Source organism: Rutidosis leptorrhynchoides, chromosome 4, assembly GCF_046630445.1.
Source record: "Rutidosis leptorrhynchoides isolate AG116_Rl617_1_P2 chromosome 4, CSIRO_AGI_Rlap_v1, whole genome shotgun sequence".
Lineage (NCBI taxonomy): Eukaryota > Viridiplantae > Streptophyta > Magnoliopsida > Asterales > Asteraceae > Rutidosis > Rutidosis leptorrhynchoides.
This window is the reverse complement of record NC_092336.1, coordinates 646,692,085-646,711,550: the sequence shown is the minus strand read 5'-3', so window position 1 is coordinate 646,711,550 and position 19,466 is coordinate 646,692,085. Positions and strand designations below refer to the sequence as shown.

The 19,466-nt window shown below is 34.8% G+C and overlaps 1 non-coding gene across 1 annotated transcript; it reads left to right on the top strand.

Annotated features, from left to right (window-relative positions):
• The first annotated feature begins 18,624 nt into the window (after positions 1-18,624).
• On the top strand, positions 18,625-18,731 carry LOC139845827 (small nucleolar RNA R71). Its single transcript, XR_011758583.1, has one exon. It is a non-coding gene; the product is annotated as a small nucleolar RNA R71 (small nucleolar RNA).
• The last annotated feature ends 735 nt before the right edge of the window (positions 18,732-19,466 follow it).

The following is a 19,466-nucleotide window of genomic DNA, read 5'->3' as shown; positions in this document are numbered from 1 at the left end:
AAAAGTCAAGTTAGAAGGATTAACTTTTGTTTGCGAACAAGTTTAGAATTAACTAAACTATGTTCTAGTGATTACAAGTTTAAACCTTCGAATAAGATAGCTTTATATGTATGAATCGAATGATGTTATGAACATCATTACTACCTTAATTTCCTTGGATAAACCTACTGGAAAAGAGAAAAATGGATCTAGCTTCAATGGATCCTTGGATGGCTCGAAGTTCTTGAAGCAGAATCATGACACGAAAACAAGTTCAAGTAAGATCATCACTTGAAATAAGATTGTTATAGTTATAGAAATTGAACCAAAGTTTGAATATGATTATTACCTTGTATTAGAATGATAACCTACTGTAAGAAACAAAGATTTCTTGAGGTTGGATGATCACCTTACAAGATTGGAAGTGAGCTAGCAAACTTGAAAGTATTCTTGATTTTATGAAACTAGAACTTTTGGAATTTATGAAGAACACTTAGAACTTGAAGATAGAACTTGAGAGAGATCAATTAGATGAAGAAAATTGAAGAATGAAAGTGTTTGTAGGTGTTTTTGGTCGTTGGTGTATGGATTAGATATAAAGGATATGTAATTTTGTTTTCATGTAAATAAGTCATGAATGATTACTCATATTTTTGTAATTTTATGAGATATTTCATGCTAGTTGCCAAATGATGGTTCCCACATGTGTTAGGTGACTCACATGGGCTGCTAAGAGCTGATCATTGGAGTGTATATACCAATAGTACATACATCTAAAAGCTGTGTATTGTACGAGTACGAATACGGGTGCATACGAGTAGAATTGTTGATGAAACTGAACGAGGATGTAATTGTAAGCATTTTTGTTAAGTAGAAGTATTTTGATAAGTGTATTGAAGTCTTTCAAAAGTGTATAAATACATATTAAAACACTACATGTATATACATTTTAACTGAGTCGTTAAGTCATCGTTAGTCGTTACATGTAAGTGTTGTTTTGAAACCTTTAGGTTAACGATCTTGTTAAATGTTGTTAACCCAATGTTTATAATATCAAATGAGATTTTAAATTATTATATTATCATGATATTATCATGTATGAATATCTCTTAATATGATATATATACATTAAATGTCTTTACAACGATAATCGTTACATATATGTCTCGTTTAAAAATCATTAAGTTAGTAGTCTTGTTTTTACATATGTAGTTCATTGTTAATATACTTAATGATATGTTTACTTATCATAGTATCATGTTAACTATATATATATCCATTATATGTCATCATATAGTTTTTTTACAAGTTTTAACGTTCGTGAATCACCGGTCAACTTGGGTGGTCAATTGTCTATATGAAACATATTTCAATTAATCAAGTCTTAACAAGTTTGATTGCTTAACATGTTGGAAACATTTAATCATGTAAATATCAATCTCAATTAATATATATAAACATGGAAAAGTTCGGGTCACTACAGTACCTACCCGTTAAATAAATTTCGTCCCGAAATTTTAAGCTGTTGAAGGTGTTGACGAATCTTCTGGAAATAGATGCGGGTATTTCTTCTTCATCTGATCTTCACGCTCCCAGGTGAACTCGGGTCCTCTACGAGCATTCCATCGAACCTTAACAATTGGTATCTTGTTTTGCTTAAGTCTTTTAACCTCACGATCCATTATTTCGACGGGTTCTTCGATGAATTGAAGTTTTTCGTTGATTTGGATTTCATCTAACGGAATAGTGAGATCTTCTTTAGCAAAACATTTCTTTAAATTCGAGACGTGGAAAGTGTTATGTACAGCCGCGAGTTGTTGAGGTAACTCTAGTCGGTAAGCTACTGGTCCGACACGATCAATAATCTTGAATGGTCCAATATACCTTGGATTTAATTTCCCTCGTTTACCAAATCGAACAACGCCTTTCCAAGGTGCAACTTTAAGCATGACCATCTCTCCAATTTCAAATTCTATATCTTTTCTTTTAATGTCAGCGTAGCTCTTTTGTCGACTTTGGGCGGTTTTCAACCGTTGTTGAATTTGGATGATCTTCTCGGTAGTTTCTTGTATAATCTCCGGACCCGTAATCTGTCTATCCCCCACTTCACTCCAACAAATCGGAGACCTGCACTTTCTACCATAAAGTGCTTCAAACGGCGCCATCTCAATGCTTGAATGGTAGCTGTTGTTGTAGGAAAATTCTGCTAACGGTAGATGTCGATCCCAACTGTTTCCGAAATCAATAACACATGCTCGTAGCATGTCTTCAAGCGTTTGTATCGTCCTTTCGCTCTGCCCATCAGTTTGTGGATGATAGGCAGTACTCATGTCTAGACGAGTTCCTAATGCTTGCTGTAATGTCTGCCAGAATCTTGAAATAAATCTGCCATCCCTATCAGAGATAATAGAGATTGGTATTCCATGTCTGGAGATGACTTCCTTCAAATACAGTCGTGCTAACTTCTCCATCTTGTCATCTTCTCTTATTGGCAAGAAGTGTGCTGATTTGGTGAGACGGTCAACTATTACCCAAATAGTATCAAAACCACTTGCAGTCCTTGGCAATTTAGTGATGAAATCCATGGTAATGTTTTCCCATTTCCATTCCGGGATTTCGGGTTGTTGAAGTAGACCTGATGGTTTCTGATGCTCAGCTTTGACCTTAGAACACGTCAAACATTCTCCTACGTATTTAGCAACATCGGCTTTCATACCCGGCCACCAAAAATGTTTCTTGAGATCCTTGTACATCTTCCCCGTTCCAGGATGTATTGAGTATCTGGTTTTATGAGCTTCTCTAAGTACCATTTCTCTCATATCTCCAAATTTTGGTACCCAAATCCTTTCAGCCCTATACCGGGTTCCGTCTTCCCGAATATTAAGATGCTTCTCCGATCCTTTGGGTATTTCATCCTTTAAATTTCCCTCTTTTAAAACTCCTTGTTGCGCCTCCTTTATTTGAGTAGTAAGGTTATTATGAATCATTATATTCATAGATTTTACTCGAATGGGTTCTCTGTCCTTCCTGCTCAAGGTATCGGCTACCACATTTGCCTTCCCCGGGTGGTAACGAATCTCAAAGTCGTAATCATTCAATAATTCAATCCACCTACGCTGCCTCATATTCAGTTGTTTCTGATTAAATATGTGTTGAAGACTTTTGTGGTCGGTATATATAATACTTTTGACCCCATATAAGTAGTGCCTCCAAGTCTTTAATGCAAAAACAACCGCGCCTAATTCCAAATCATGCGTCGTATAATTTTGTTCGTGAATCTTCAATTGTCTAGACGCATAAGCAATCACCTTCGTTCGTTGCATTAATACACAACCGAGACCTTGCTTTGATGCATCACAATAAATCACAAAATCATCATTCCCTTCAGGCAATGACAATATAGGTGCCGTAGTTAGCTGTTTCTTCAATAACTGAAACGCTTTCTCTTGTTCATCATTCCATTCAAATTTCTTCCCTTTATGCGTTAATGCAGTCAAGGGTTTTGCTATTCTGGAAAAGTCTTGGATGAACCTTCTGTAGTAACCAGCTAGTCCTAAAAACTGGCGTATGTGTTTCGGAGTTTTCGGGGTTTCCCACTTTTCAACAGTTTCTATCTTTGCCGGATCCACCTTAATACCTTCTTTGTTCACTATGTGACCGAGGAATTGAACTTCTTCCAACCAAAATGCACACTTTGAAAACTTAGCATACAATTCTTCCTTCCTCAATACTTCTAACACCTTTCTCAAATGTTCACCGTGTTCTTGGTCATTCTTTGAGTAAATAAGTATGTCATCAATGAAAACAATGACAAACTTGTCAAGGTATGGTCCACACACTCGGTTCATAAGGTCCATGAACACAGCTGGTGCATTAGTTAAACCAAACGGCATGACCATAAACTCGTAATGACCGTAACGTGTTCTGAAAGAAGTCTTTGGAATATCATCTTCTTTCACCCGCATTTGATGATACCCGGAACGTAAGTCAATCTTTGAATAAACAGACGAGCCTTGTAGTTGATCAAATAAGTCATCGATTCTCGGTAGTGGGTAGCGGTTCTTGATGGTAAGTTTGTTCAACTCTCGGTAGTCGATACACAACCTGAATGTACCATCTTTCTTCTTGACAAACAAAACAGGAGCTCCCCACGGTGATGTGCTTGGTCGAATGAAACCACGCTCTAAAAGTTCTTGTAATTGGCTTTGTAGTTCTTTCATCTCGCTGGGTGCGAGTCTGTAAGGAGCACGAGCTATTGGTGCAGCTCCTGGTACAAGATCTATTTGAAATTCAACGGATCGATGTGGGGGTAATCCCGGTAATTCTTTCTGAAATACATCAGGAAATTCTTTTGCGACGGGAACATCATTGATGCTCTTTTCTTCAGTTTGTACTTTCTCGACGTGTGCTAGAACAGCATAGCAACCTTTTCTTATTAGTTTTTGTGCCTTCAAATTACTAATAAGATGTAGCTTCGTGTTGCCCTTTTCTCCGTACACCATTAAGGGTTTTCCTTTTTCTCGTATAATGCGAATTTCATTTTTGTAACAAACGATCTCCGCTTTCACTTCTTTCAACCAGTCCATACCGATTATCACATCAAAACTCCCTAACTCTACTGGTATCAAATCAATCTTAAATGTTTCGCTAACCAGTTTAATTTCTCGATTCCGACATATATTATCTGCTGAAATTAATTTACCATTTGCTAATTCGAGTAAAAATTTACTATCCAAAGGCGTCAATGGACAACTTAATTTAGCACAAAAATCTCTACTCATATAGCTTCTATCCGCACCCGAATCAAATAAAACGTAAGCAGATTTATTGTCAATAAGAAACGTACCCGTAACAAGCTCCGGGTCTTCCTGTGCCTCTGCCGCATTAATATTGAAAACTCTTCCACGGCCTTGTCCATTCGTGTTCTCCTGGTTCGGGCAATTTCTAATAATGTGGCCTGGTTTTCCACATTTATAACAAACTACATTGGCATAACTTGCTCCGACACTACTTGCTCCGCCATTACTCGTTCCGACACCATTTGTTCCTTTCGTTCTATTAACCCCTGGTCCGTAGACCTCACACTTCGCCGCGCTATGACCATTTCTTTTACACTTGTTGCAAAATTTGGTGCAGAACCCCGAGTGATTCTTTTCACACCTTTGGCATAGCTGCTTCTGATTGTTGTTGTTGTTGCGGTTATTATTGTTGTTGGGATGATTGTTGTAGTTGCTGTTGTTGTTGTTGTTGTTGTTGTTGTTGTTGTTGTTGTTGGGCCGTTTGTTGTAGTTGCGATTGAAGTTGCGATTGTTGGGATAATTGTTGCGATTATTGTTGTAATTGCTGTTGTTGTTGTATTGGTGATTCTTATCACCGTTTTCCTCCCACTTTCTTTTGACTTGCTTCACATTGGCCTCTTCAGCAGTCTGTTCTTTAATTCTTTCTTCAATTTGGTTCACGAGTTTGTGAGCCATTCTACATGCCTGTTGTATGGAGGCGGGCTCGTGTGAACTTATATCTTCTTGGATTCTTTCCGGTAATCCTTTCACAAACGCGTCGATCTTCTCTTCCTCATCTTCGAATGCTCCCGGACACAATAGGCACAATTCTGTGAATCGTCTTTCGTACGTGGTAATATCAAATCCTTGGGTTCGTAACCCTCTAAGTTCTGTCTTGAGCTTATTGACCTCGGTTCTGGGACGGTACTTCTCGTTCATCAAGTGCTTGAATGCTGACCACGGTAGTGCGTACGCATCGTCTTGTCCCACTTGCTCTAGATAGGTATTCCACCATGTTAACGCAGAACCTGTGAAGGTATGCGTAGCGTACTTTACTTTGTCCTCTTCAGTACACTTACTTATGGCAAACACCGATTCGACCTTCTCGGTCCACCGTTTCAATCCGATCGGTCCTTCGGTTCCATCAAATTCCAAAGGTTTGCAGGCAGTGAATTCTTTGTAGGTGCATCCTACACGATTTCCTGTACTGCTAGATCCAAGGTTATTGTTGGTATGTAGCGCAGCCTGTACTGCGGCTATGTTTGAAGCTAGAAAAGTACGGAATTCCTCTTCATTCATATTCACGGTGTGTCGAGTAGTCGGTGCCATTTCCTTCAAAATAGTTAAATGGAACAAGTTAATCATACAGAATATTAAGAGTAGTTAATAGTATTTCGTAGCATAATATGAACTCATTTATAAAAGCTTTTTCTTCATATTAGCGTTTTATAAGTTTAAATTCGGGTAGTACCTACCCGTTAAGTTCATACTTAGTAGCTAATATACAATTCAACTACTACAATTCTATATAAAAAACTGATTATAATAATATTTCGCGTTCAAACTTTTATACAATATTTTACAAACTTACAATACCGCTTATTTTACATAAAGCATGAAATATAGCACACAATAACTTTGATACAAGATAGTTGTGAAGACAATTCTAGCTAGTACACAAGTCGTTCAGCAAAGGCAATAAAGACACGTAATTCATACGTCCAGAAACAAGTCATGCATTCTGGTTTTACTAGGACTACTTCCCATCCTTGGTCTTGTGCAACATAACCGTTATGGCCGTTGATAAGACAGCGTGTTGTAACGTCATCAAAGGGACGAGGGTTACGTAATGTCCAACAGTCCCGTAATAATCTAAAAACCTCATTTCTTACCCCAATTACCGACTCCGTCACTTGTGGAAACGTTTTGTTTAATAGTTGTAGCCCGATGTTCTTGTTCTCACTTTGGTGAGAAGCGAACATTACTAATCCGTAAGCATAACATGCTTCTTTATGTTGCATGTTAGCCGCTTTTTCTAAATCACGAAGTCCAATATTCGGATATATTGAGTCAAAATAATTTCTTAACCCGTTGCGTAAAATAGCATTTGGGTTCCCCGCAATATATGCGTCAAAGTAAACACATCGTAACTTATGGGTTTCCCAATGTGATATCCCCCATCTTTCAAACGAAAGTCTCTTATAAACCAAGACATTCTTGGAACGTTCTTCGAATATCTTACAAACTGATCTCGCCTTAAATAGTTGTGCCGAAGAATTCTGGCCGACTCTAGACAAGATTTCATCAATCATGTCTCCGGGTAGGTCTCTTAAAATATTGGGTTGTCTATCCATTTTGTGTTTTTAAACTGTAAAATAGACAAGAGTTAGATTCATAAAAAAATACTTATTAATACAAGCAATTTTTACATATATCATAAAGCATAAGAACACTATATTACATATATTACACCACACGAATACAACTATCTTATTCCGACTCGCTCGTTTCTTCTTCTTCGGTTTTGGTTCGTTTTGCCAAGTTTCTAGGGATATATGATGTTCCCCTAATACGAGCCGTCGTTGTCCACATTGGTTTAGAAAAACCTGGTGGTTTAGAGGTTCCCGGGTCATTGTTACAACTTAAGGACTTCGGGGGTTGACGATACATATAAAGTTCATCGGGGTTGGAATTAGATTTCTCTATTTTTATGCCCTTTCCCTTATTATTTTCTTTTGCCTTTTTAAATTCAGTTGGGGTAATTTCTATAACATCATCGGAATTCTCGTCGGAATCCGATTCATCGGAGAATTGGTAATCCTCCCAATATTTTGCTTCCTTGGCGGAAACACCATTGACCATAATTAACTTTGGTCGGTTGGTTGAGGATTTTCTTTTACTTAACCGTTTTATTATTTCCCCCACCGGTTCTATTTCTTCATCCGGTTCCGATTCTTCTTCCGGTTCCGATTCTTCTTCCGGTTCCGACTCTTCTTCCGGTTCCTCTTCGGGAACTTGTGAATCAGTCCACAAATCATTCCAATTTACATTTGACTCTTCATTATTATTAGGTGAGTCAATGGGACTTGTTCTAGAGGTAGACATCTATCACATAATATCAAACACGTTAAGAGATTAATATATCACATAATATTCATATGTTAAAAATATATAGTTTCCAACAAAAATGTTAAGCAATCATTTTTAAAGAAAACACGGTCGAAGTCCAGACTCACTAATGCATCCTAACAAACTCGATAAGACACACTAATGCAAATTTTCTGGTTCTCTAAGACCAACGCTCGGATACCAACTGAAATGTCCCGTTCTTATTGATTAAAAACGTTCCATATTAATTGATTTCGTTGCGAGGTTTTGACCTCTATATGAGACGTTTTTCAAAGACTGCATTCATTTTAAAACAAACCATAACCTTTATTTCATCAATAAAGGTTTAAAAAGCTTTACGTAGATTATCAAATAATGATAATCTAAAATATCCTGTTTACACACGACCATTACATAATGGTTTACAATACAAATATGTTACAACAAAATAAGTTTCTTGAATGCAGTTTTTACACAATATCATACAAGCATGGACTCCAAATCTCGTCCTTATTTAAGTATGCGACAGCGGAAGCTCTTAATAATCACATGAGAATAAACATGCTTAAAACGTCAACAAAAATGTTGGTGAGTTATAGGTTTAACCTATATATATCAAATCATAATAATAGACCACAAGATTTCATATTTCAATATACATCCCATACATAGAGATAAAAATCATTCATATGGTGAACACCTGGTAACCGACATTAACAAGATGCATATATAAGAATATCCCCATCATTCCGGGACACCCTTCGGATATGATATAAATTTCGAAGTACTAAAGTATCCGGTACTTTGGATGGGGTTTGTTAGGCCCAATAGATCTATCTTTAGGATTCGCGTCAATTAGGGTGTCTGTTCCCTAATTCTTAGATTACCAGACTTAATAAAAAGGGGCATATTCGATTTTGATAATTCAACCATAGAATGTAGTTTCACGTACTTGTGTCTATTTTGTAAATCATTTATAAAACCTGCATGTATTCTCATCCCAAAAATATTAGATTTTAAAAGTGGGACTATAACTCACTTTCACAGATTTTTACTTCGTCGGGAAGTAAGACTTGGCCACTGTTGATTCACGAACCTATAACAATATATACATATATATTAAAGTATGTTCAAAATATATTTACAACACTTTTAATATATTTTGATGTTTTAAGTTTATTAAGTCAGCTGTCCTCGTTAGTAACCTATAACTAGTTGTCCACAGTTAGATGTACAGAAATAAATCGATAAATATTATCTTGAATCAATCCACGACCCAGTGTATACGTATCTCAGTATTGATCACAACTCAAACTATATATATTTTGGAATCAACCTCAACCCTGTATAGCTAACTCCAACATTCACATATAGAGTGTCTATGGTTGTTCCGAAATATATATAGATGTGTCGACATGATAGGTCGAAACATTGTATACGTGTCTATGGTATCTCAAGATTACATAATATACAATACAAGTTGATTAAGTTATGGTTGGAATAGATTTGTTACCAATTTTCACGTAGCTAAAATGAGAAAAATTATCCAATCTTGTTTTACCCATAACTTCTTCATTTTAAATCCGTTTTGAGTGAATCAAATTGCTATGGTTTCATATTGAACTCTATTTTATGAATCTAAACAGAAAAAGTATAGGTTTATAGTCGGAAAAATAAGTTACAAGTCGTTTTTGTAAAGGTAGTCATTTCAGTCGAAAGAACGACGTCTAGATGACCATTTTAGAAAACATACTTTCACTTTGAGTTTAACCATAATTTTTGGATATAGTTTCATGTTCATAATAAAAATCATTTTCTCAGAATAACAACTTTTAAATCAAAGTTTATCATAGTTTTTAATTAACTAACCCAAAACAGCCCGCGGTGTTACTACGACGGCGTAAATCCGGTTTTACGGTGTTTTTCGTGTTTCCAGGTTTTAAATCATTAAGTTAGCATATCATATAGATATAGAACATGTGTTTAGTTGATTTTAAAAGTCAAGTTAGAAGGATTAACTTTTGTTTGCGAACAAGTTTAGAATTAACTAAACTATGTTCTAGTGATTACAAGTTTAAACCTTCGAATAAGATAGCTTTATATATATGAATCAAATGATGTTATGAACATCATTACTACCTTAATTTCCTTGGATAAACCTACTGGAAAAGAGAAAAATGGATCTAGCTTCAATGGATCCTTGGATGGCTCGAAGTTCTTGAAGCAGAATCATGACACGAAAACAAGTTCAAGTAAGATCATCACTTGAAATAAGATTGTTATAGTTATAGAAATTGAACCAAAGTTTGAATATGATTATTACCTTGTATTAGAATGATAACCTACTGTAAGAAACAAAGATTTCTTGAGGTTGGATGATCACCTTACAAGATTGGAAGTGAGCTAGCAAACTTGAAAGTATTCTTGATTTTATGAAACTAGAACTTTTGGAATTTATGAAGAACACTTAGAACTTGAAGATAGAACTTGAGAGAGATCAATTAGATGAAGAAAATTGAAGAATGAAAGTGTTTGTAGGTGTTTTTGGTCGTTGGTGTATGGATTAGATATAAAGGATATGTAATTTTGTTTTCATGTAAATAAGTCATGAATGATTACTCATATTTTTGTAATTTTATGAGATATTTCATGCTAGTTGCCAAATGATGGTTCCCACATGTGTTAGGTGACTCACATGGGCTACTAAGAGCTGATCATTGGAGTGTATATACTAATAGTACATACATCTAAAAGCTGTGTATTGTACGAGTACGAATACGGGTGCATACGAGTAGAATTATTGATGAAACTGAACGAGGATGTAATTGTAAGCATTTTTGTTAAGTAGAAGTATTTTGATAAGTGTATTGAAGTCTTTCAAAAGTGTATAAATACATATTAAAACACTACATGTATATACATTTTAACTGAGTCGTTAAGTCATCGTTAGTCGTTACATGTAAGTGTTGTTTTGAAACCTTTAGGTTAACGATCTTGTTAAATGTTGTTAACCCAATGTTTATAATATCAAATGAGATTTTAAATTATTATATTATCATGATATTTTCATGTATGAATATCTCTTAATATGATATATATACATTAAATGTCTTTACAACGATAATCGTTACATATATGTCTCGTTTAAAAATCATTAAGTTAGTAGTCTTGTTTTTACATATGTAGTTCATTGTTAATATACTTAATGATATGTTTACTTATCATAGTATCATGTTAACTATATATATATCCATTATATGTCATCATATAGTTTTTTTACAAGTTTTAACGTTCGTGAATCACCGGTCAACTTGGGTGGTCAATTGTCTATATGAAACATATTTCAATTAATCAAGTCTTAACAAGTTTGATTGCTTAACATGTTGGAAACATTTAATCATGTAAATATCAATCTCAATTAATATATATAAACATGGAAAAGTTCGGGTCACTACATACCTTGCATGAAACTTGACAATGTGACTCACATGCTATATTAATCGAGTCATAACGAGCCATAGGACTAATTGAACAACTTTGACCAATCGTGTTTACCGTTATTGATACGACCTACTTGTTTAGGTCAAGACTAGCATTCGTTCTTGCACACATTTACTTGTGAAGTACTTTTATACGCTTGCACTCAACGTGAGATCATAGTCCCACTTTTACTATTTTATACTTATACTTGGGATGAGAAAACATAAACGATTCATACTATTATACTTTGAACACAAATACGAAAGCAAAGATACATACGAGTTAGAACGAAAATCCTTAAGTCCAATTATCATTAGTTACACTTATAAGGTGTAAGCGAGAACTTATGTTGTGTGGCCATACGGGTTTAACGAACCCTCATTCGGACGGTTCACTACCGTTAGCGAATGAAATATAATTTTATCAGAATAGTGTATGTTCTAACACTATTATGCAGAGGTAAGATTCAGTTAAGCTTTGATAATTGGGTGCTCTTGATACAAACAACATCTTTGGGATGTATACGCTTTGATTATCTTTTTACACTAAATCTTGTGGTTCAAAAACATACTTTACAAATACACCTATGATTTCACCAACATTTTCGTTGATAGATTTTTCTGTGTTTTTCTCAGGTCCTTGAATACTAGGTGATACATGCTTCCGCACAATACTTTTTGATACTTGCTTGGATGTCGAGTATACATGCATACGTGGAGCATCTTTTGATTTATTCTTAAATTGTGTCGCATATGTTTCAATTGTACTTTAAACGTTGTAATGTACCTAGTTGTTGAACTACTTTGTAAACCCTAAAACATCCTTACTTTTGAAATGAATGCGACATATTTTGGTCAAACGTTTTTTTAAAAGACTTATGACCATGTAACGGGACCTAAGTAGACGGCGCCTTCAATGATGATTTTGTCGGGTCGCTACAACGGTTCAGTCTGCTACGTTCAATACCCAGCTCGTCTACCAAATCCCGGATTCAATCAACAACCTAGGGTTAATCAATTTCAACGAAGCAACCAGCCTTTTCGCTATCTATACCCACCTTATCCAGCCCAACAATATTAATTGTCCTACGATCAACCACTTCCACTCACTGGTTCACCAGTCGAGGAAAATTCCCCTACCACCCAGATTACAAAAGTAACTGATGTTAAAGCGAAGGGGTACGAAATAGTATTATATTTTTAATACGAAATGCGACAAAATGTTACACAAGTTTTATTTATTTATAGAGTGGATATACCTAAACCTTGCTACAACACTTATAGGCAGTTTACCTAATCGTACAGTAGTGTAGTTTTTAGTAAGTCCGGTTCGTTCCACAGGGAGCTGGTAAAGTTTAACACTATATTTTTATAGAACTATATTTGTATATATATATATATATATATATATATATATATATATATATATATATATATATATATATATGTATATAAGTAGTATTATTATTATTATAAAAAGGGAGATTTTACCGTTTAATGACCGATTTGTCGATTTTAAATAAAGCGTAAAGATAAATGACAATAATTAAAGTGCGTAAAATAAATTGCAATAAATAAAATGACAGTAAATAAAATTGCGAGTAAATGAAAGTACGATGAGAAATACAATAAAACAATTATGCTTATTTAAACTTCCGTAATCATGATGTTTGACGTTTTGATTTTAATTTATTACTTTGGGTTAATTGTCCTTGGTTATGGACTTATTTGAAACCTATCTGGTTTTTATCCATAATATTTCATCGGTCATAATTATAAAATGCTCGTCAAATTAACCTTATTCCCGAAGTCAAATATTCCAACTAATTAGGGATTCGAACTGTAACAAGGTTTTAATACTTTGTTTAATAATTACACCAGGTTATAGACTGTGTATAATCCAAGGTCTTAATACTTTGTTAATAATTACACTAATTACCCTTGAATGTAATCCACCCTTGTTTTAATTAGTCCATGATTATTAATTTACCCACTTGATCAGAATGAATAATCAATTACCCAACCCAATTGATTAATTAAATGATTGTTAAAGATGTTGTATAAACGTCACTAAATAGGACATGCATAATCATTTAATAATTATTAGATTAATTAATTTGAAGATAGGTTCGACAGGCTCCAAAGAATTGTCATTCGTTTAGACAATACCCCTCATCTATTAATGGTCCATGGTCCAATGTCGACAAGTGTCGATCTTTTGTCCATACCCTAATTATGGTACAAAATTTAATAACTCAATCTTAATTTTTAGTCTAACATCACGATTACTTCGGCTCAAATAAGCATAATAATAACTTAGTTACGAGACATTAATTTAAATAATTTAAACATAGCTTACAGTGATTATTTATCACGTAGCGTTACACGGACAGAGTTCCGACTTAAAACTCGTAAAACATTTCTTACAATAACCTTACTAAACCATAATTTATTATTAATCTTAAATTAAAAGTATAATTATAATAAATATAAATATAAATTGAGAGAGATAGATAGATATGGTGCATGGTACTCGGCTGAAACTTGTGCCTTTTATAGGCAGATTTTGAATTTGACTGCTCCGCTATCGCTTAGCAAATATGCCGTCCAGCTCCGAGATCGCGGAGTTTCGCAGATCCAGCTCACCATTTTTGGATTTTTATTTATCGACATATTTATTAAATATATATAATATATAAATAATTTATATAATTATTTATATATTATATTTTATTCTTGTGCATAGTTGACTCATAATTTTTGGTCCATTGCGTCGGGCGTTGATAGTTGGCTCAAGTCCCGGTTCCGGATTTTCGAACGTCCTTTCGTACAATTTAATATCTTGTACTTTGCGTTTCACAACTTGTACTCTTGTCATTTTTAGACGTTTCTCATCAATAAATTGAACCACTTGGATTGTATCTTGTACAGTTGAGCTTTTTGGACGGTTTTGTCTTTGAATCTTCGTTTTCGCCTTTTGTCTTCGCACTTATTTAATATAAACGGATATTACTTGAAAATAGAACAATTACAACTGAAAACTTTACATATTGGAAGGATATTGCTACTAAATATATGTTCATTTGGAGCACTATCAAATATCCCCATACTTGCATGTTGCTTGTCCTCAAGCAATACATAACTTGAAATTAAATCACACGAATCACTTCTTTATTCTTCACACTTTATACATCAGTGATTTTGATACGGCGGTATAGACAATGATAGTAACATTGTGGTTTACAGTCCCACATGACTATGAAAATTTTGATCCTTTAAGGAAATTGGATCTTTATGAAAAAATTTGATCTTTTGAAAATTCAAGCTAGATTTTACCCTAGACAAGTTTTCCAGAATAACCCTTCACCGGTGTTGCAAAATATTTTTGTGGGTTTTGTGGGTTTCAGATTTGAAAATTTTAGCTCAACATTTGCGGTTTTGTGTCACCCACTTGCTAACCTTGTATTAGGAAAGCAACACGTCCAGTTTACTTGTCCCGTATATTACCTTTCGGCAAACTACCTCCGGTTGTAAAGGAAAGCGATGAACAAGAAACTGTTAAGGCAATGTCTAATGACATGCATTTGTTCATGGTCTAAAATGTGTCGGATGCTATTACTATCCTTTGTAGGAGCAATAGTAAAGATCATCCTATGATTTTTCGGTCTGGCACAAGGTCCTGTCTTCGACCATGCTATGCAACCACCGTTCTTACGGTTGACACCCAATTTGGTTCAGGTGACCTAATGAATTCCAGGTGAATTCCTAGGATTTTACGTTCAATGGTAATGAACGCATTGAAAATGGGTTTTTAGAAAACAAATCGGTTTGTAATTTTGATCAAAATATTTTCTCGTTCAAGCTCGAGTTTAGATGTCATCGAATTCCATGAGTTTGTAATTCTCAATCTTTAAGGTCAATCTCAAGGATTGAGTAATATCAGTCTTAAAAGCTGATTTTTGATCTTTAAGGAGATTATCCTTTCTGGGGGTCTGATTCATTAGTCTTATCAACCTAATTTGCACGGTGCCCTCCCCATTTTACGAGATAGATCCTCTCATGGTTAGGATAAGTCTGACCACATGGCGACCCTGTTTGATGCTGAGGTCCGTGGATTTCCAGCTGATTTTTGAGAAAACTTTTCAAGGTTTTTCGTAGACTCTACAACTGGTCTGGATGACAACTTCCTGACCTAAATCAAGAAACACATTTCTTTTTCGGAAGACTTTACTTCCTTTTAATGATGGAATTGATTCATCGTGTAGATCCATCTTTTCTTTTATCTTTATTATAATATTACGGGTAAAACAGTTAATTTAGTCCAAAACAAAAGCACCTGCAATAAACTTTACAGAAACATGTGATAGATAGTTTTATTGAATAACTTGGTATATTTCCTCACACTTAGTTTTTATTTATTCTTTTATTTGCCTTTTTATTCTCCTTTATTCCATTTTAAATAAATTCTAGCATTTTAGGTTGTTTCTCAATTTATGTCCTTTCCAAGGTAACAATAATTTCAGTATTAACACCTAGTTTTATCGTTCATAAATATGTATAAACATGATTTTGAATTCATTTAGTTGAAAATTTTTCAAATTTTCACAAAATTTGGCAATTAAACCAAGTGTAAACCCGAGAGAATTTATAACCCTTCCCTACACTTGAGATCTTGCAATGCCCTCATTTGCAAGAAATCAGTAAAAATTTAAATTCATGAGGGTGATTAGTGTAGAAAATGATTAAAAATACCGAGTTTGCAAACATAATGCTGTTATTTCACATTTAATATTTTGCGTCTTGTCGTCAAAATTAGTACCTTTTTCTGAACTTAATGACAGTCTTTGAAAGTGCGTTGTTTTATCCTGTTTTGTACATAACATAAAATACAAACATATATATACATATTTTTGAAGTTTGGTATATATCCTCACTTTCAAAAATTTATAAAATCTAATATTTTTTTGGCATACTTTAAATCAATAAAATTAAAAATAATGATAACAAAATTTATCACCCTATCCTTGGGTAAAGCAATTTCGGTTCAACGACCTAATCTTCAACTCACGACGAATTTTAGAAATCATTTTTTAAACTTAATGAAATAAAGTAAATTTTACTTTTAAAAATTCACACAAAACATAAAAAAAACATATTAATTTCATACAAAACCTATAAAACAAAAAAAAAATTCAGAATAGGGGAGAAAACTAGTTCTTTAGTGTCTGCTAGTGGAAAAGACCAATCGAATTCCATTCTTGGAACTACACGAGAACAGAACAACTAACTCTAGACAACATTTTCTTTTTAGAACATTTGAATCTCCCCACACTTAGGTAGCTGTGGTGTCAAAATTGTGATTAACTTCATCGTCAATTTCTCTTGGACCATAATCAACTTGCATATCTGTGACTTTAGCTTTAAGCCAGTGACCAGCTTCTTCCGTAATATCCACAAATTCAACTAGTTTCGCCTTTTCTTTAGGCGATAGATTGGATACTAACCGGTTACATAACTTAAAGTTCCCCTTAATTCTAGCATAGTAAACCCGTTTAATAAGTTTCTTCATTGAACTATTAATAACGGGATCGTTTAATTTCGTATCAACAACGGGGTTCTTTGTTATCAGGTCATCATTAGGTGTTACTTCATTTTCCCCACACTTAGGCATTTTATTATTATTAAGCACTACCGTTGGAGTTGGTAAAACAACATGGTTCTTACCAATCGTTTTTGCTGGTTCAACAGTTTTGGTTGGTGGAGATTTAGACTTTCGAATCACAAAGGTGATCGATTTCTCATCATTACTAAGTGTCATTCTACCCTTTCTTACATCAAATAATGCCCCGGTGGACGCTAAGAATGGTCGACCTAAAATTAGAGGAATGTTTGAGTCCTCTTCTATGTCAATGACAATAAATTCGACTAGAAAGGTTAAATTACCTACTTGAACGGGTAGGTTGTCAGCAATTCCAACTGGGTGTTTAATGGTTTGATCAAGGATTCGAACACTCATATACGTTGGACTTAACTCACCTACTCCTAATCTCTTATATAATGAAAGAGGCATAACACTTACACTCGCACCTAAATCTGCTAGTGCATCATACATGACACAATCACTAAGTAGACAATGAACAATAAATTCACCCGGATCACCTACCCTAGGTGGAGGTTTTGGTGGAACTGTATTCACCGGGTTTACTTCTACTGTTTTTGTTTCTTGCACTTCCTTATTCTTCTTCTTCTTCTTCTTCTTTCCAAAGGTATCACAAACTTTATTACCTATTACTTCCTCATACTCAACTCCTTTTCTAGGAAACGGGATGGGTGGTCTGTATGGTGCCACCACTGGCTTTACATACTCAGGTGGTGGTGGTGGTGGTGTAACTTCTTCATTGTTACTTACATATAAAACCTTTCCATCTTCTAGTGTTGGTTTTTCAGAATTTGTTGAAACCATGTTAACATTTTCATTCCGAGGATTTACTTCAGTATTACTCGGTAGCTTTCCTTGTTCCCTTTCACTCATCAATCTAACAAGAGTACCTACTTGTTTTTCTAGATTGAAAATGGAAGCTTGTTGAGTTCTAAATGACTGATCAAACCTCTCATTCGTTTGGGTTTGAGTTTCAATAAATTGTGTTTGAGATTCAACTAGCTTAAATACCACTTCTTCTAGATTTGACTTTTTCTCTTCGGTTTGTTGTGGTGGTTTATACAAGCCAGGTCTGTGTTGATTGAAAGTGTTGTTTTGAGTTGGTTGGTTATTCGGACCTTGTTGGTTATACGAGTTATTGTCGGGTCCATTTGAATTGTAAAGAATGTTTTGATTTCGATTGAAGTTTAGCCTTGGCGGTTGATAATTTTTTTGATAATTATTTCCCGGCCTTTGGTTCATGTAGGAAACATTCTCACGTTGTTCCATCGTTAGCTCAATGTGACAATCTTTCGTTAAGTGTGGTCCACCACATTGCTCACAATTGATTCGTATTGCATGAATATCTTTATTCATCTTTTCCATTCGTCTTTCGAAAGCATCTATTTTTGCGAAAACGGAATCAAAGTCATGGCTAGAATCGGCTCTAGCCGCTTTAGATGAACGATATATTTCTTTTTCCCGGTGCCACTCATGAGAGTGGGAGGCTGTGTTATCAATGATCTTGTGAGCTTCAGTTTCGGTTTTCTTCTTAATGGAACCACCAGCTGCTGTGTCGATGTCTTTTCGTGTGGCGATGTCGACGCCTTTATAGAAGATTTGCACTATTTGAAAAGTATCTAATCCGTGTTGAGGACATCCTCTCAATATCCTTTCGAATCTTGTCCATGTCTCATATAACGTTTCATTTGGCTTTTGCAAGAACGTGGCAATTTCTCCTTGAAGTCTCACGATTTAGATGCCGGAAAGAATCTTTGAAGAAATTTCTCAACTAAAACATCCCATGAGTCAATCGTTCCTTCGGGTAACGATTCTAACTAATCTTTGGCTTCTCCTTTTAAAGTCCAGGGGAACAACATAAGATAAATAGTTTCATCCTCAACTTCTCGGATTTTAAATAGATTACAAATCCTATTAAAAGTTCGAAGATGTTCGTTTGGATCTTCTTTTATTGTACCACCAAATTGGCATTGATTAGTGATCATGTGTAGGATTTGTCCTTTGATTTCAAAATCTGAAGCTCTAACATCTGGCTGAATAATGGCGTGACCTTGGCCCGTGCGTGTGGCTCTCATTCGGTCTTCCATACTTTGAGGTTCCGTTACTTCCATAATTGAATTTATTGAATCCGAATCACTAGAAGATTCTGATTTAACTATTTGTGGTTCAGGAGGAATGATTAGTGGTTCAGGATCTTGGAATTGTCCTTGAATATCCTTCGGATTCTCAGTTGTGAAGTCGGGTTCAAAAGATGGATTGTCGAAAATTTGAATTGGAGTATTTGTTCGACTGGATGATGATTCTAAAGAAAAATCAACAGCGGCAATATTGGATAGATGTCTTGATCGAGTTACAGGTGGTGAACGTATGAAAGGTGGTGAACGTTTTGCTCGGTGCATTCACTGAATATCCTATTAGTTATAAATATAAAAATTATATAAGTTATCAAATTAATAGACTTTT